General features: G+C 37.3%; 1 protein-coding gene across 5 annotated transcripts in view; it reads right to left on the reverse strand.

Moving 5' to 3' along the window:
• LOC136833804 (uncharacterized) overlaps nt 1-20836 on the reverse strand; it is a 209511-nt gene that overhangs the window by 40583 nt on the left and 148092 nt on the right. The window lies entirely within an intron of this gene.

Below are 20836 nucleotides of genomic sequence, written 5' to 3' on the forward strand. Positions count from 1 at the left end.
ACGAGGTAATTTGGGGCAGAGTCTGGAGACCTTTAACCTTCTACACACTTACTTCTTAGCTTGCGCTTTAGTAAGCAAAATACGATAATGTTACTTACAAGGGATACATCCTTACATCGCCTACACTGGTGCAATACACTTGCTAAATACCTCGGACTTTATTAAAGAAAGTATTTCATAATACAACATGCAGAGATGAGCATTAACACACCTAATTTGTGTAGGAGATCTGATGGTCTAAAGCCCTGGCTCACCTGTCACTTTGGGAAGTGAAAATGGGTGGCATTTTTATTTACAGGGATAAGTCCTCATGTAACAACCTAACCTGGGGCAGCGTATGGAAGGGGTAAAGCCCTGGGTAACAATGTTCTTTACACTGTCTCCTTACCATCTGCTTTACTTGTTATTGGTTATTCTCTTGATTCTCGGCCCCACTCTGTCAAAAAAAAAGGCTCTCCATAAGGGCCAAACCTCAAAAAAAAAAAAAAAAAAAAAAGTCAAAGTGTAGGTATAATTTTACTTTAACTCCACTATTCCATATTGGAGTTTTATGCTTTGCTCTTCAGTCTTCTTAACATGATGAATACAAAAATCATGGTATTGCAACTTTATTGGCACCTAGATATTTATCGTCTTTTGTTTATTCTACCATTCATACCCCTGTGGCTGGTAATAAACATGGCGCTCACGGGAGTGGTTGTGGTATTAGTAAAAATTTACCCCATTTTATTCTGCAAGCATCATTAACCTTATTTTTCTTGGTGTAGCTGTTAATGGTAAACTTGATAAGAAAATGTGCGCCGTGTGACCTAAAGGATACGTGCTAATATAACCTAACAAAAGGAGAAAAGCTTTGAAAGCTTGCAACAGCCTTTCAGATGTAATGTTTGTTAACAAGGAACTCAAATGACCTCCCATTTATAGAAAAACAAAGAAATATGTCGAACCTTTCACTACAAAACTTGCTATAGCTGCCTCTTCTGGCAGTTCACAAAGTTAGGAATAAGCTAATACTGACGTTAAAAATGATTTCTGGCTTGGTCTCGACTTCCGCTCATGTAGCTTACACTTTAAAAAGTGACATATCTAAGGATGCGAGCTTCTTTCTAAATGTATTGATATTTTTTAACTTAATACCAGTTCTCGATATTGGATTCTTTTGGCTCTGTTGTTATCTCCTTAATATGAAAAGTATGCTGAAATCTATTGCAAATTTACTGTTACTGATATATTTACCGCCTTTTGTTTGTTTCAACGTTCATGTCCCGCGAGGGTGGGACTGACAAGGCATCAATTATCTGAATGTGGCTGCCACTCAAGAAGAAGAAACTTACCACTTCATCAAAATCACTTTGGACTTCTCTGGCCAGACCCTGACGTCGCAACCATCCTTTCCACACCAAACGCAAAACTGTTATATACCCACTAGCCTGTCACAAAGTTGGATCAGATAAAAGGTGCCAGTACTCCGTTGTCATAAGTGTGAGTTATACTATAGTCTGTTGTTGTCGTTAAGAAAAAATGTGGATAAAATGACAGTTTACAGGAACACATGTGCAATTCACTCTCTAGTAAAATTTAAGCCATTCAAAACCAGCATGCTCAGCGATGCAAAACGATGGTAGCCAATCCTTATTTGCCATGTAAACAATTATGACCTTAATCTATGTTAATTATAATCGTCCTATCTACATAAACAATTACACATAAAAAGTAACACGAAGTTTTTATAATCCTAATGAATTATGATCTGATTCGACATCAACAACAATCCATTTCTGTCTGCGACATCGGTTATGACTCTAGTCTGCAGCATCACTCACGTTAATCTCAAACAAGAGTAATAATAATACCATTCTTCAACATCACTGAAATTTATATTCTGCTTCATCAAAATTACAATGATATATATATATATATATATATATATATATATATATATATATATATATATATATATATATATATATATATATATATATATATAGAGAGAGAGAGAGAGAGAGAGAGAGAGAGAGAGAGAGGTAAATGTGTGTAGACATGTAGCTTTAATAGCCATTATGGATTCTTAACTTCTTGATTTAATTGCACTCTTTGGATATACTTGCCACTGTCAGCCTTGAATCCGGAGGGGAAATTAAGGAAAAAGATCTTCCTTTTGTAGCAGGATTCTAGCCCACTTATGGCACACAGAGTGAGGCTCCACTAATCCATCAAACTAGGAAGAGGGACACGAACTTGTGTATTTGTTTTTGGTGAACGTGACCAATATATGTAGTCAATTAATTCCAACCTTGTATCAGCAATAATGAAAACATTATCATGTTGAAAAATGAGGCTAGCCCAGCAAAAACTTCACACTATCCTTGCGAGTCTCGGGCTGGCCAATGAAGAATTAGAGGAATTTATTTCTGGTGATAGAAATTCATTTCTCCGTATAATGTGGCTCGGATTGCACAATAAGCTTTAGGTCCCGTTGCTAGGTAACCAATTGGTTCTTACCCACGGAAAATAAGTCTAATCCTTCGGACCAGCCCTAGGAGAGCTGTTAATCAGCTCAGTGGTCTGGTTAAACTAAGGTATACTTAACTTTTGAACAGCCACCAGGGAAAGGAAAGTTGCTTCATTTATTTCCAAATCGGATTCAATGCTTTCAGAGGAAATATTAAAAAACTGAGTAAATCTACAGGTTAAGAAGTCATCCATATTGACAAAGATGAATGTGATCCAGAAATTCTATATATTTTGGCACACATGAAATTGCTTTATGATGAAAAAGACTGGTTTGTTTTGGTTCTAATGATATGCATCTGAATCTGACGGATACATGTCCAAACAGGCTGAAGCCAATTCTTATTTTTCTTCACAGCAAATTGAATTAAAGATAATTTCACTCTTTCTAGCATACACGTGTGTTCGAATGCCACTGGAAACGAAAAGACTTCTAAAAGAAAAAAAATCGACCAATATACATCAACATTCACCTCAGTGACAGTAAGGGAAGTTGCTACAGAGGCAAAAATGCCTTTTACATTCACTTGTTGACGTTTCAGGAGCGTGAGTGCTTGAATGATAATCCTCTTGACACATGTAATCAGTTTTTTTTTTCTTTTTGTCAGGTGAGTTTTTGGTTTGTTGTTCTTGATAAGAAATGAATTAGTGGGCGACATTCTCACTTGCAGTGGTGGTTTTGGCTATTAGCCTAGCAATACTATGTTTGATGAGCTGATTTTGGAGAGTTCTCTCCACACAGTTTTGTTATATTCTTAGCTTATGATCGCTCATTCCAGTACCTTCCTCCTGTATGAACAGGCACTCTCCAATAGTAATGATGGCTCATTCCAAATAATGGGACGCCCAAAATCTCCAAATTTTCTAGCCATACTACAAAGGTTTTTTGTGTTTAGATAATTCTTGCCATAACAAACATCCAGTTTGCCCACTTCTTTTTCACAATAACCTCAAGGTCCAATGTAAGCGGCAGATTCAGGTAAGTCACAGTATTATGCCACCTAAATACAGAAGTTTAATTTCCTTTTATTGTTATCTGTATGACTTAAAAAATAAATGATCACTTGCTGTTGGGCTTTTTGATAGCCTTCATAGGGTGGAGGATGATCAGGGCGAGTGGTTTTCATTAGAGAAATTTTTTGTTTAAGCTGCTTGACAACAGATTCTTTATCATCTACCCCAATTTTATTGAAATCGATATATATATATATATATATATATATATATATATATATATATATATATATATATATATATATATATATATGTATATATTTGTTGTGTGTGTGTGTGTGTGTGTGTGTAATTTTATTGAAGTCAGTGGCATTATTTGCAGAGTCTATCCTTTTATCAGTCTATTTTCCTCTTCAAGCAAACTTCTAACGAATAAGAAAAAATTATTCACGCTTCTTTTCATTTACTTATAGCCAATGGACCGTCTGCTCGCCTATTGACAGTGTCTTCAAGACTAAATTAGATAACACATCGCTGATGAAATACCGTTTCTGATGATCTAGTTCCTGCATTCATTTATAACAGGAATATATCACTGGTTTCATGCGTGTACATTTGTTGCTGTTAGAGGCTGCGGAGGGTGAGTTGTGAATCTCCTCGAGCAACCATTTCGTAATTATGACTTGTACATCACCTAGTGTTACGTTTTTACCTTTTACTGTGAGAAAGGCAGGTTCACTCCCGCTATTCTTCACATTTTCTTGATTTTAATTAACCCTTCCATTTAAAGTTTCCCAAGAGAGCTCACATAGTTGATTAATACAATGTATTTATTCTTTCTTGACACAGTCATAGAAGTATCAATATAGGTGAACAATCAGTGCAATGAAGTAAATAATTAGGATGTATTTTTCATTCAACACAACCTCATACACAGGCAGCCATTTATATATATATATATATATATATATATATATATATATATATATATATATATATATATATATATATATATATATATATATATATATATATACATATATATACATATATATATATACATATATATATATATATATATATATATATATATATATATATATATACATATATATATATATATATATATATATATATATATATATATATATATATATATATATATATATATATATATATATATATATATATATATAGTGTAACGTGGGTAACCACTTTATAAGCAAACCCAACTCCCCAACTGATTTATAAATTAAATGAAGTATTTTTTGTACTGATAACTAACTGAAGAAGGGCAAGAGAAACTCTGCCCCTACCCAACTTTCTCTCCACAGGTTACTCCCCTTTTGGTACATCTTTGACCTCTCCTAAGAACTGGTGACTGCTTGAAATCGCCTCCTTTTAGGTAAAAGGCAAATGGAGACAAAGCCTGCTTGAAAACCACCAGGAAAGTTGAGTTCCCCATAAAAGCTGGTGAGCATGGGTTGCCAGAAGTTACCAGAATTTGACAGAAAATGGAGATCGTGAATCAGCTGCGATCTCAGTGCCCTCTGCAAACCACCAAATCTTAATCTCCCTAGGGCTTAAATACGCCGAGCGCCAGACTCTCTCAGAAATAACTCATGTCCCCTCGCAAGCTCCATTTTTGAGCCGCCCATGTGGCCCCTTATGGCCACTCCCAGTACCTTCAAGTGTGACCCATTAAACTCATCCCTCCATCATTGGCCCATTCTTTCGACGAGGCTCTCCACCGCTACGTTATGAGGTATGTCCTGATTTGAGGTTTCTTTCAACCGGTCACGCAACTTAAACCATTTTGACTAAAATTCATTTCCTTTTCTGAAGTGCATTTTCTCACAAAGTCCTGACTCGGTTAGCCCCAGTGTTAAGCGTTAATGTACGCAGCTCGCACCAGAATCAAGTTATCTTGTTACCATATGTGCAAACTCTTGATTCAGCGACATCGTTATAATTTCCGTACATAACCGCTTGCATTCTTCAAATTGCAGATGGTGTCCTGAGCTGTGGAAACAACTGCTTGTCTTGTGCTTCTTGCAGTGACATCCTCACTGCCCTCACATCATCGGGGGCCCCTTCCAAGAGGATACCCCACTTATTTTTCAAGATTTGAACCACTGCCGAACTATTTAATCCCGAGGCAGAATATTTCTCCCCCTGCCTATCGTTCCCCAGTCTTCCAATTTACTTGTTTAATTGTAAATATATTCCCTTTAAAGTAATCCTAAGTGTTTACCTGCAACAATTCCTTGTTGAAATACGGCTTTCAGCCTAACTGTTTTCTTATTAGGGTACTCACTGACCCAGAAATTGTAGTTCTAGCAAGGCGTAATAGTAATTGTCCTGAATTTTGGCCAGATCCCCTGATTTGATCCTGGAGCAAGAAATAAGTAAGAAGTTTAGTAAGAATACTCTAAAAATATTATTATATATATATAAAATGTATGATAATGTATATATATATATATATAATATATTATATATACCTCACTTGCTGGCCATGTGGATTAAGGCATCCACTGTAGTCCTGAGTTCTTCTCCTTCGTTAGTTCGAGCCCACGGGACGACGAACTTATCAACTAAAAAAATTCCCCTTCGGTAACATATATGAAAATATATTATTTCTGAGGTAGAGCGAATTGGATATTAAAGGACGTTTGTAGCTTACTGATTGTATATGAATCACGGTGATGTGATAAAAAGTCATAATATGGCTGCGTGCGACAAACACACTACACGGTCAACATGGAAGAGGTGGTTGGATATCGTCTCTAAATACAAACACCTGAGTTCAACGGGGATTTGTAGATGGGAGCCGATATCCACTTATACCTCACTTGCTGGCCGTGTGGATTAAGGCGTCCACTGTAGTCCTGAGTTCTTGTCCCTCGTTGGTTCGAGCCCACGGGACAACGAACCTATTATCAACTACAAAATTCCTTCGGTAACATATATGAAAATATATTTATTTCTGAGGTAGAGCTTATTAAAGGACGTTTGTAGTTTACTGATTGTATACGAATCACGGTGATGTGATGAAAAGTCATATATATATACACAGGCGGTCCCGGTTTACGACGGGGTTCCGTTCTTGCGCCGTCAGAACCTAAAATCGTCGTAAGCTTATCGTAAAATCGTCAAAAATCATAAGAAAACCTTACTTTTAATGCTCTTTGAAAACGATGTAAACTGCATTATTATTGAGTTTTACATCAAAAGAACCTTCAAATTATGATTATTCTGCCATTTTAGCCATATTTCTTCCGTCGATCGAATTGCATAACCCCGAACATGCGTCCGTAAGCCAGGAAATAATTTCTGATGAATATTTTTGAAAAGCGCCGTATATCGAATCGGAACCGTCGTAAACCGGGGACTGTGTATATATATATATATATATATATATATATATATATATATATATATATATATATATATATATATATATATATATATATATATATATATATATATACATATATATATATATATATATATATATATATATATATATATATATATATATATATATATATATATATATATATATAAATGGCTGCCTATGTATATGAGGTTGTGTCGAATGAAAAAGTACAATCTAATTATTTAATTCGTTGCACTGATTTTTCACCTATATTGATACTTTTATGACTATGTGTCAAGAAGGAATAAATACACTGTATTAACTATGTGAGCTCTTTTGGGAAACTTTTAATGGAAGGGTTAATTAATATATATATATATATATATATATATATATATATATATATATATATATATATATATATATATATATATATATATATATATATATATATATATATATATATATATATATATATATATATATATATATATATATATAATATATTTTCACATATATATTTTATTGATATATATATATCGAACCAGCGACGGACGAGGACTCATATATATATATATATATACATATATATATATATATATATACAACCCAGTCGGCCACTATATATCCCTATATCCTGATCCTATATATACTTATTATCAACTAAAAATATATATAACATATATAAAAATATATTATTTATATATATATATTATATATATATGTAGCTTCCTGATTGTATATAATCACGGTGATGTGATAAATAGTCATATATATATATATATATATATATATATATATATATATATATATATATATATATATATATATATATATATATATATATATATATACACACACAATCATGAAGCTACAAATGTCGCTTATATCAAATTCACGCTACCTGAATATCTCCAATGGAGAATTGTCTAGAAGGGGAATTTATATAAGTGATAAATGAATTGGTATTGTCGGGACACATAGTGCAGTGGGTGGCATCTACTGGAGTCGCTGTATAGGTTTCATGTCAAGGGTTCGTGTCCCGACGATACCAATTCATTTATCACTTATATAAATTCCCCTTTGGCGACAATTCTCCATCGGAGATATTCCCTGAGGTAGCGTGAATTTGATATTACAACATTTGTAGCTTCATGATTGTATATAAATCACAGTGTGATAAAAATTTCATATATATATACTGTATATATATATATATATATATATATATATATATATATATATATATATATATATATATATATATAGCAAAAAAAAACAAGAAATATGAAAATGCCATTGTTTTGACATAGGATAAACGGAAATTATCTGAAACCAAATGGAAATGACTATACAAATAAGTACTAAGTCCAACCCATATGATTATCAGTTACACACTGTAGCAACTTGGGCACAACTTCATCATGGCTGTAAACAATTTCAGGGCTCCTATGCAGAGGTTCCCACTGTCTGTTTCAGCATGTTACATAAGCTGCAATGCCACCTGCTCTTCTTGTGAATCCAAGGCATTCATAATGCATGCCCACATGTTTTCCATTGGGTCTAAGTTGCAAGCCTTACTGGGCCACAGCAGAATGATAATATCTCTCTGTTCTTCAAACCAATGTTTTACAATACTGGCTTCGTGAACAGTAATGTTGTTAAATATATATATGCAGTGCACTCTGAATATGGGAGGGCCTATGAACGTGCTTTCGGAAGCATCTCCTCTTGCAGAATTTCTAAATATTTCACACTGGTGAACCTGCCATCTATCATAGTTAGCTCTCCCTTACCGTAAAGGTGACTCCATTAAGTGGTGAGTTAACAAACTAACTGAGGTGGTCAGTGCCTGTTTGGATGACATGAAACTCCTGAAGACAGAGGTGGATTTTGACTTGGGCTATTTAAATGGGACTATGAAGTTCCATAAGGCAGGGAATCTACTCCACCCTATAACCACCTATATTCTCAATGCTGCCTAATACCTTGTGTTGGTGGGTGTCCTTATGACATGCATCCAATCCTACTACAGCTTTACATCCTCAGCTGAATTCCTTGAACTCGTCCACAGTAGCAGCTCCAGTGGTAACATAGCTTTCCTGGATGCAGAGTCCCACACATACTGAAAAAGGGGTATAATGACAATACCACTCTTCCAAGCAACATCTGGAATGATACACTGAAGGCCCTCTTTGGTATCTGCATGAAAGAGGCTCCCTTTAGATGTCCTAGGGGCACAATGTGCCAAAAGATAGATGATATCTCAAAAGGGCTCACCCATCATGAACTGCCATATGTCAGCAACACTTTCCCTACGATTGCCGACAACTACGCATTCCTATGTCTCAGGACATCTTTGAAGCACAATAAAGAGGAGCAATACAAACCAGCTTTCTGTCTATGACATCCCCTTAACTGATGAGAAAATAACATCAAAACCTCTGTCTATTTTTAGGCTTCCAATGCAGGGCACTGTCTCAGTGCCAGCTACCGACCCTTAAATCCAACTGGGCCTCTCCAACTGAAGCAGCTGGGCTGCTACTCTTTACAAACTTGAGTGGGCCACCAAAAAACTTGTGGAATATGGCTTTTACCGGGAAGATTATAAGCTAATATTACAGCAACCACATGAGCAGTGAATAAAAAATATTGATGATCAAGGACAGATAACCTTCACTATAAAAAAAATCAGGTGTGACAGCCTATAAAAAGACCCACATTCACCCTACTGGCAGCATGATAGGAACAGATACTGTCGTATATCAGTCAAAAGAGACATCATATCGCCTTGGGAATAATGTGGCCCCAGCACAGCTGAACTCTAAAGGAATAATCTAATATATAGATACAATTGCTAAAGTGACTTATCTGGGCTTCATCAAGCTTCATATACTGGGCGACTAGCAATAATCAGTCTAGGCCTCGCTACCTTCAGGCTGGTGCCATCAAGCAGTGCTAAGAAGCACAGCTTCTGCATCACTAGAGGAACTTTAGTAGCAGGGATGGTAATACCGGCCTAGGAGAGAAATGCAATTTATTTACAGTCCGAAGAATTAGTCGCACTCTCAACACTGAAACACCTCCATGATCTATAAACAATCTCCAAGGACCATCAGTCTACCAACTTACTGGACAAGCAATTGAGAAAAAGTTTCTGTTCTAGCCCGCCATCAACATCCACTATCCTACTTGTCATTTCCACTACTTCATATTCATGAACACTGGCTAAAGTCAAATTTCTTGTTACAAAATTTGTATAAATTTGCTCTGCTCTTATAAATACATTCTCCATTACTAATTAAACTGTGTTAGTTTGGAAATTCCCTTCCTGGCACACTTCGTTGACAATTATTTGTTCTGTTCCAAGTGATAGAACCTTCACTCCTCCAGCTGCCCAGTGGAGATGAAAAGATTCCTGCCAGCAAAAAAAGTCACCAATTAGCGCCAGGATTAACTTAAGTCTCCGCTGAGCTTGTTTTCTTTGGTGACTTCTATTAAGCTCATTAGTCACGCCTAAAACGTGCCAGGTCACGCATTTTAATCATTTTTACTTTATGGTATTTATACGAATGTCACACATTGTGTATCACATGTTTCTTCATTCACAGGCATCAAGACTGTATCTATATTGTAGCTCTGTATGTTTTGTATTGTAATTTGTACTCACTGCATATTATTGTTTATTGTTTCAGGTCACAGTCAATCCCATTGTCTCTCATATATAAGCTGCCTGATAATAAAGTGCAGTAACCTTTACCTGCTCGTTTCTTTGACACCTCCACTGGTGACCCCGGAGAAACCAAGTCGATTAAACTTGATGGTAACTCTTTGAATAAAACTTACATTAGATAGTCCATCCAGTTTCTGAATACTTGATTATGTCCTTTTGTCCAAGAAAGCTCTACTAATGCAAACAGAACAATTGTTTGAATATCCTTTAGTGATAAATGCACAATAATATATATGTGATATATTATATATATATATATATATATATATATATATATATATATATATATATATATATATATATATATATATATATATATATATATATATATATATATTCACAAACATTAAGCTGCTAATGTTGTTTAATATCCAATTCACTTACGTCGGAAATGATACCAAAGGGGAATTATATTTGATAAGTGGAAGTCACCTCGGGAATTCTCTTACCACTGGACTGTCACGAATCCACCAGGTGACTACCATTTTCCAAATGTATTTCCATTTCGGTATTATTTCCGAGGCAAAGCGAACTGAATATAAATGGTATTTGTAGCTTAATGTTATGCGAATAAAAAATGTCACGGTGCTGACTTAAAAATTCATATATATGGATATATATAATATATATGTATACAATATATATATGTATATATATGTGTGTGTCTGTGTGTGTAAAAGTTCATTACTTGATAAAACTTAGTAAACAAACCAACCCACTTTAGTTTCAGTACCATCCACAGAAATGTAAATTACCATTCTACGATTCTATGACGAGGGTGCTTTCAGTCCAAAGGGAGCACTGGAAATTTAAAGATAACACACATCACAAACAAAACTAAATTTAAAGATGGTAATATCACCATACCTTATATAATTACTGTTCCTGCTATTGGGTATAAAGTGATCAGTTCTAATAATTAAAGTAAACAAATTATAAAATACTTCCTGGAATGATAGCAAGCATCAATATAGTTTTCTCTCTCAATTCTACCGAGTAAAGATTTTACCCAATTTTACCCAGCAAAGTGTCTACTCCCAATTTTTTGCCAGCAAAAATTCTGTTCCTCATTTTACCTAGACAAGTTTTTAGTCCTCCTCATTAAACCCAGCAAAGTTGCTACATACTAATTAGTTATTTGAACAGTTTTACTTAAAATTGCATTATTTGTGCAAATATCTAATGAATGCAATGAATCATAGCAAATTTTTAAGGTAATCTGTATTTTTCCTAGGTATACAACTAGAGCCTTTTATATGTGAGTATCCTTCTGTGTAAAATGGACTGGTTGTTGAGTCTTGGTAAGAAGGTTGCTAACTGGTGGAGGTGGGAGGAGAGACGAAGTATACCCCTCAATTGCCCAGCCTCACTACTCACTTTTTCATTTGGCTACAGAGACAGAGCAGGGTAGCTGAGGTTGGTTTACTTATATAAAAGGTTCTGGTTTGTATACCAAAAACATAAAAATTACTTTAAAAAAAGTATTTGTTCCTACCAAGATACAACCAACGCCTTTTTTATGTAGGGGAATTACCCCTCTCTAACAAGTGAAATGGTTGACCAGAGCAGCAGGGACCAGGACTGAGCCTGAGAACACCTGATACATGTGGGAACTCAAGTAAAGTACAATTTCAGAGAAACATGACAGCCCACTGCAGATGTTGACTCTGTAAGCAGCTTATTCTGGCTATTACTGAGTAATGGGTTAAAATATCTCTTCGCCTTGTTAAAAGAGGAAGGACAAAGGGCAATGCATTCTAAAACTACAATAGAACAGGTGCTTGCTGTCACTCATCTGCATATCATTCGATTCCAACATGTACTTCAGCCTAGACAATGCTCTCAACAGAGAAAAGGAAGGAAAGAGAGATCATTTACTAGTCAGCAGTCATACATCCAGACTCATACCAGGCTTCGGCACTGCACAAGATATTTGGTTCAGATTGGGACTCTGGGGACTACACAACTTGAGCAGCCACAGCAGGTCCCATGGAAAACTTATCCAAGGACTCTTGGGCGACATCCCTCAGGTAGAATGAGGTAAAGGAAGTCTTGTCTTTTCCTTTGATGTGAAATACTGGTGATTTAAATACAGACTTCTTGACCTTGATATGAAAACATTCTCACTGTTGACATAATCATTTCACCTAAATTCAGGTGTTTCCCTAAAAAATACTAATATTCATCAAGATGTCAAAGGAGGAGGAGACAAATATGTGACATCCTAGTGTCAACTGCTGGCAGATTGAGAGTAGCCCTCATCGACCAGAACTTCTACATGGACCTTCCCAGTGCATTTGCTCATGCTGAACATGAACCTGGTCCAGATGAAAAATGACATCAATTCTCTCGAACGTACTGCGTGAGAATATGATGAAACTGGCAGAGGCATTTTATCAGAAAGTAATGCAAATGAAAATCCAAAAGAAGCAATTTTTTTTCCATTGACTTTCTTGATAATGAATTGATGGCGTTGATAGTTAAAGAGACTAGCTGTTATCAAAAACACCAAATAAAAGTACTACCAATAAGATAGTTTATGTTTTCATACTTCAGGTAATGTGGTATGGACGATTATTGTCCTCAACATATCTGAAATGAGGGAAGTTTTCGACCTCATATATACTGTACGAAGGTCAAAAGGAGTAGGAGGAAGAGGAATGAAAATTGGAGGTATGAAAATCTCGCCATACTTTTCCCACTGGTGAGAGGAGAAGGAAGCACGTACATTGCAGGCAAGGACCTAATGCAATCCTTTTACTCCTAAAATAGGAATAAATCTCATATGGGTCTACTGACAAGGGAAACATGAAGCCGCCATATGCTTGCCAACACCCCTGTACCAGCGTTGATCATATTTTCTCTCCAAAATGGGGGCAAGCAAGGCCAAAATGGCATAAAAATGCAATACTAGTGCAAAAACAAAAATGGCTGTAAAGGAACAAGGTACTTATCCAAAATCCAACAAGGACATGGGGAAGATAGAGTAGGCACCGGTTCTCTGTCTGGCAGCCGAAGAAAGTGTGGCGGCTGGCGAGGTTCGGGGAGTTAGGGCTATACCTGGCAAGGTCTTGGGATTTATTTCTGGTGACAGAAATTCATTTCTCGTAATAATGTGGTTTGGATTCCACAATAAGCTGTAGGTCCCGTTGCTAGGTAACCAACTGGTTCTTAGCCATGTAAAATAAACCTAATCCTTCGGGCCAGCCCTAGGAGAGCTCAGTGGTCTGGTTAAACTAAGGTATACTTGAGGTCTTGGGTATACCCCTACCCCCTCAGCCCCCTCCCCAGATCTCTACCAGTCATTTCCCTTGTTATCAAGATTCAACGTCTGATCCAGCTTATGCCGAAGGATACGCCAATGTATAAATGTGAAGGCTGCATCTCCTTGGAGCGAAAATAATTTTCAAACATACTTAAAACCTACTAGAGAGAAAACCCAGGGGTCATTTATCTGGCAACTGCAGGTGTGCGTATATTATAATTTTCTGTTAAGAGACGGTATTTTGGTGTGTCAGCAAAGTCATTCCTTTAAAACACTGTATACTTAACAGTGGGCAAGGTCATGAAATTAGGTCCGCTGAAAGCAATAAATCAAGAGGCATAGATTCATTTCATGAGTTGCTAATTATTTGAGTATGACATTAAGATCATTTTTTTTTTGCATTGGAAAGCTGAATACAATACATTTCTTCTTCGAGAAAATACTTGATGGCAATATCTACAGTAATATGACAAGACTATCAACTTTATATACAAGTAGTACTAAAGCTGTGGACTCTATACTTCAGCCAGTAATGGAAGTCCTTGTTTAAAAACATTCAGGTGCGGTCAGAAATGGAACAGGCAAAGTTGTCAGTGTGGCAACTTGAAAAGAGGCATTTAAAAATATATAAATTCTTAAAATTCTATTTTAAGTTCTAGATATTAGATAAAGATATGTTACTTTCACAAAAATGCATATCACTGAGTAATATGGTTTTTAATGTGATGAATTAACTCTTACAGTATTTAGTTAATGCAAAAAAATCAGTCATGAGTGTCTTAGACAATTTTTATAAAATGTTTGTTCAAGAGATTCCCAGATGATGTACTGTATGCAGACATCCTCCTCACTCATCGACACATATACCCGTTCATTGACTGGCTGCTCAGACTTGTGACCAGCTCTCAGCCAGTCGGTATTGTACTTGAAGCGAGAGCTGTGCATGTAAACCGCAAGGTCCGGTAGCAACTGTATGAATGTCTGTCTGTCTGTTTACCCTTTTTTCTCTCTTGTAGACACTTATTCAGAACAAGATGAACCCTATTCATATGGAGCAAGCCCACAGGGGCCACTGACTTGAAATGCGAGCTTCCAAAGAATATAAGTGTATAGTTATTTTATTCAAACCTTTAATATAGTTAATATCCCTTAATAGTGGAGCGGGATAATGGGAAAAAAGTGCAAATGGTGATACAAGCAACAGATTTGGCATGAGAACTCTTATTATCCCCATAAATCAAAATCAACCTCCGGCCACCTCAATATTTGGCTATTTCCAAGATGGCTGACACTTTTCCAAAATGGCGGCAAATTTGCTGTATATTTCAAATATTTTCATTTCATAAGCCTATAAAAGTTGCATACTGTCCATATAAACGATTGAGAATTTGTATTTTGGCATTCTTACTGTCATGAAGAGATAAAGTGAACCCATCTTTCCAATATGACCACCATATGAACACCATATTTCCAAAATGGCCACCAAAGATAAAAAAAGTATGCATCTCCTGAGAGAAACCAATATGTTTTGTGTATCAATTAGTTTTAGCAAGTGCAGCTGCAGAGAGCTGTGCAACTAAGTCCAGATATGTAGCACTTGCACCTGCCATGGCATTCCTTTTTGCAGCCACACTTATTCAGTTCTTGGCAAGATTTTGCTACTGTTGGCAAATCTGTCCAATATGGAAATCAGGTGCCATCAATCTGTTGCCATCCCCAGTGTCTTGGACTGGGCAAAACTGGACGACATACTAAAGACTAGCACCAAATGTGCCCTGCTTGAAAGGCAGCTCTTTTACAATGCTCTCTAAGAGCAGTCCTTGTAGGGGGAATGCAATCATAAGCTCTTTGCTTTCTTGTAAAGAGATCAAGTCTAGCGTCATTTACATTTTTATACAAACCGCTTCTGTCACACATTAGCACCACGAACTCTTCAATAATTTGCAGGTCTTCATCTTCCACAGCTGCTGGTGTTGAACTTAGTTTGGTGAAGGTGGGCGTGGCACGCTGAAACACAGTCCATGTTTGCCATGCAGATTTCTTCCCCTTTCCATGAAAGGCAGACACCGTGTCACACCCGCTAAATGCATGGTAAAAGGGAAAGGGCTGAGGCTTTTGGTCCCACGGCAGCTGCAATTTCATGCATAAGTATCCATCTCATGTCTTTTCTTCTACCAAATTTAATCCATAGTCTGTCCAAACCAGTTTTTTCTATGCTAGATACTGCTATGATGACAACGTCAGTGTCTGTACTACATATGATTGCACTCGAGTTATCTTCATGCTTTGCAGCACATGCAGCATGTAAAAGGACTCTAGTATCTGCCTCTTTGTGAGTGCAGCCTTGTAGGTCAGCAATGTCTTGTTCAGCTTTGCTACAAAGTGCAGCATCTCCTTTAGTGACAATTATGCATGATGTATCATCTGCTTGAGATGAAATGATTGTGTCTGCCAAATATGCAAATAGTTCAGTTTTGTTGTGGTCATTCCTGAGGAAGCTGGCCCAATTGCCAGGAGTTTTCGCTGTGCTAATTACTCTCTGGCGAACTCCTGTGCCTCTTTTTTGTCTTGTTTGTGCTTTCATACTGTCTGTCCTATACACATCAAATACAATGTGTGTTTGCTTGTACTTCTGTATATGCTTCTGAATCTTGGATAGGACTTCTTCTTTAGCATAAGACTCAAATCTAGACCCCCTGGTTGGTCTCAGGGCCTTTATAAGAGCTGCACCATCCATTATCATAACATCAGCGGTAGGCTCGTTGTCAGGGATGTCTGATGCACGCTGTTCTGGTAGAGGCAGCATCTGTGGCTTGGTGCCCTGATGCAGCTGTCCATTCTGTGCCAGTGATGGTGGGCAATTCTGATTTTCATGTTGAAAGAATTCATTTAAATCACACTGTCTGTTCTGGCATGATATGAAGAGGCATGGGAATAGATTACAAACATCCTTTATGGTTTGCAGTGACTGTTTGCCCTTGGATTCTGTAGTAACATCTTGCGAATGAATGACAGAATTTTGTTCTTGTGTACTGGTTCATAGATTTTGCTGGGTGTCTTGAGCCTCTTAATAAAGTTTGTGAATTGTGTCTGTCCAAGGCCCTTCATAATTTCATGACTGTCTAGCACAATCAGATCCACTGAATCTTCCTCAAAAGGGGTTGCCCATTTCTTTGATTACTTTTGCCAGATTTTCAACCATTTCAAGAAACCTTTTCTGCACAGTTTCAGTTTCATCATGATGCTTACCCTCACATTTTTTATCAGCATCACTTCTAGTCTCAAACTCAACGATCAGGCAGCTTACTTCAGGACCAGCCACTGTCCACCTTCTGAGAACATCTTCATCTTCAAATAGGCCAACGGCTCCCCCCATCTCCTTTCACATGAGCATTATTCTGTTCGTGTGCTTGGTCTATAGCCGTTGAGGAAAAAGGCCAAGTGGTTTTGTGGACGGTGAAATTTCCCTTTGTGAATTCATCAAATGTGTCATTTTGGAGAGCCTCCCTGTCCCTCAAATGAACTGAAAGCCACCTAGCATAATGTACATGGTCCAGGGCGAAGAAGAAAGGAACAAGTTCCTGCAGCACATCTTTGTACAACTGGAAATTAGACTCTTGATATGACCTGATGAAAACAAACACTAGAAGTTCTAGCTGAAGCACACGATTCCAAATGTAGAATTGGGGAGACACTGATTCTCGTTTTCTGATCCAGCTTTCACAGCTTAGCTCAATTTCTTCTTCTGCTTCCTGGAAATATGCCATATAAGCAGCTTTGCGCAGCTGATATAAACTGCAAGCTGTCACCTGGTGGGCTGGGCATGTCTTCTTCAAATGTGAAGCAGAAATAAACGAATCTGCTGTTCCAGGAGTAGCTATTTCTGCTTCTGCAAGAGCACCAGTCCAACCACTGTCTTTCAAGAGATCATCCAGAATTCTGAATGCTGCCATTTCTATATGCAGCCCTCCAAACATAATAATCATATCACCATACTGCAATAGCCAAACAGTGGCTGATCAACTGCTAGAACTGGAGTTTGGCCAGGATTGAGAAACTGTGTGGTTGCTCTTGCAATATCAATGGCATGTTTTATCATTGCAACTGAATGAGCTGCCTCTTGAAAAAGAGGCAACACTGATGACAAGCTTATTTCAAATGGGGCCTGTTGCTTCTGAGAAGCATGATGTGCTGCCCAAGATATGGACACAACATTTTCACTCCTGTCCGACAGACTGACTTTCTCAAGCCATTCATACTCAAGAGAAAGATGCTTTGAAAGCACAACCTGTTGGTGTCCTGCAGTTCCACTGGATGAAGGGAGGGGATTCTCATGTTTAAAGTGAGCAGGAGGTATATTTGTGTAATATTCAGGAAGAGAAGGTACCTTTTTTGGACTTTGTTCCACTTTGGATGATTTGGGCCAAGTTTCTGTCCTCAGCCTTTTCATCAGTGCTTGAATGCTGAAAGAAAGATATGCCTGTCCATGGAAGGATGTTTGTGCAGTTGTGGCACTTGGATTATGGTCCAAAATGTCAACAGCACAAGTTGTAAAGAGCCATTTCCTTAGTGTAGTGGGACAAATTACTTCTTCCTCCACAGCCCTTGTTACAACTGCTTCTCCTAACCCTTTAGTCAATTCCAGAACCCTATCATAGCTGATGCTGATTCCATGGTGATGGAATGTATCAATTCATTGACGCTTCCTGGTTTTTGCAAAGACCAGGAGACCAATATATATTGGAAACAGAGGTTCTCTTGACTTGGAATAGTCTGGAGAATGTTGAAGATGCTGGATTCTTTTGACAGTTGAAGTGCAAAAGTTGTGCTAAAGCTAGATCAGTAGATGATGTTCCATTTTGTAGCACACTTACAAATTTCAACAAACTTGGTGGCACAGATTCTCTTCTAGTGTCTGCTAAGGTTCCATCAAATTCTATCTCATGTTCAAGCATGTTTCCTCAATATCAGAGCTGCTTTGGCCACGATTAGTGCTTCATTGCGGTCACATGCCGTGGCTAGGGCTTCTCCTGTTTTCCTTTTGTAGGCAGACCAAATTTCTCTTCCCTTTTTAAAGTCCTCCAGTTCTGGGATGCAAGCAAGTATCTGTTCTTTCAACTGTGTTTGGTGCACAAAGGAAGCATCAACATTTAGCTGTTCCAGTCTTTGTTTGTACAAATCATAAAGTTCTACCATTGTAAAAGAGCAGCACCCATCTGTAGTCAACTGCTTGTCTCTTATATACATCTCAAGCTCAGCAAAAGCATGGGCACATGCCTCTTGTCTGTACTGCACATAATCATCTTCAATTTTCTGGGAATTTAGCCAGGCCCTTTCCCTGTTGTACATACCTGTCAGACAAGATGGGCGATACATATGGTCCTGAGAAACAATATCCCAGCACCAAGCTTGGCCAGAAGTTCCTCATCTAGTAGGTTGGTGGCACATTGTTGCAGCTTTTCATGTAAAGGCAATGTCATGGCCAGTCGTTAATCTTTGATTGGTGCTGGTTGGTCACAAATAAAGCATATTCCTTCTTTCTCAGTCTTAGATTCTTCTGCATCTTCTTCTTCTGCCTTCTGGCTACTACGTGTGAATTTTGCTGATGGGGCATCATCTCCTTCTGTCTTACACAATGACTTCCTTTTCCTTTCTTGTTTTGTTGCTTTGAACTTCAGCATACATGATTCATGATATGTTGCTTTGTTACTTTCAAAGATCTGCAGAATTCCATCACCTTCATCAAGCCTTTTGGGATGAAATGGTACAGGCATTGCATTTAACTTATAGAATTCAGGAATGTTTGTAGCATGGGTAACATAGCCAGCACCAGATGCATCAACTAGTCTTTCAAGAGTGTCTTATTGGCACAAGCAACAAAGCTTCCAGTTAGTCATATTATCTCCCTTCAGAAAAGACGCTGACTTCCAAGACTGTCCTGCCATTGCTTTTGTTCTATAGGTTGAGGGTTTATTCTTTTACCTATATAATAAATATGCACTTTCAGATATGGGATACAACTAGGCTCAGATATGTCATAATCCTACCGCTAAGCCGATCATTCATCCAATGCTATTTAATTCCCATGTGATCTGTACACCATCTAGAAGACTAAAACCCCATCTTCCTTGGCTTGGCTCTCCCACGCTGGCACATCCTGTCAATTCAGATGCAGCTGTTTAACTTTGAAGTAGGGCTAGCTAAACAGCATTTGGGAAACTAATAACAAATCTCTGCCATTAGCTAGCACTGAACCCCATGCTGAGTTTCACAGCTATAGTGTCAACCAATGTGTCCTGGTAGTACACTGACACTACACTATTACACTTTTACATTAAGCTTATTACCCATTTTTTTCTAAATGAGGATAAAAATTAATTAACCGGGGATTAATTGATTTCTAATCTACAAAAAATGAACTGATCAGGCTGAAGTTACCCCAAATCCATGTAATACCCGACCTTTAGCCTCATATATGAGCTTAAGTATCAATTTTTGGCATTTTGCGGACATTTCTGAAATAGTGACAGCCATCTTGGATATTTCTATGCAGAGAAATGATGTATCTACATATATAAAGGCTTGTTTTTAATATTTTAATATAAACTGGGAGTGACTTAGGGATTTGAATGTGATTAATCAATTAAATACCAATATTCAAATATCCTGCAGGATGCCATTTTGAAAACCTGTTGGCCATCTTGGAAAATGACAAAATTTTGTGTGGCTGGAGGTTGATAATGAGACCAAGGGACAAGAAGAATAGTTGAGCCAAGTTTCATGCTTGTATCACCATTTGCATGTTTCCCCTATTTTTTTGTAGTTACCTGCTCCACTATGCAGGATTATGATGAATTAATACCCTAATATTGGAACCAACGGCATAAGTCTATGCTTCATTTCAATTATTGTGGTCTATGTTGAACCACTTATGTAGGACACACCAATAAAAAATATAAAGCACGATGCTTGCCTATTTATGCTGCACATG

This window comes from Macrobrachium rosenbergii, chromosome 52 (genome assembly GCF_040412425.1).
Source record: "Macrobrachium rosenbergii isolate ZJJX-2024 chromosome 52, ASM4041242v1, whole genome shotgun sequence".
In the NCBI taxonomy this organism is placed as follows: domain Eukaryota; kingdom Metazoa; phylum Arthropoda; class Malacostraca; order Decapoda; family Palaemonidae; genus Macrobrachium; species Macrobrachium rosenbergii.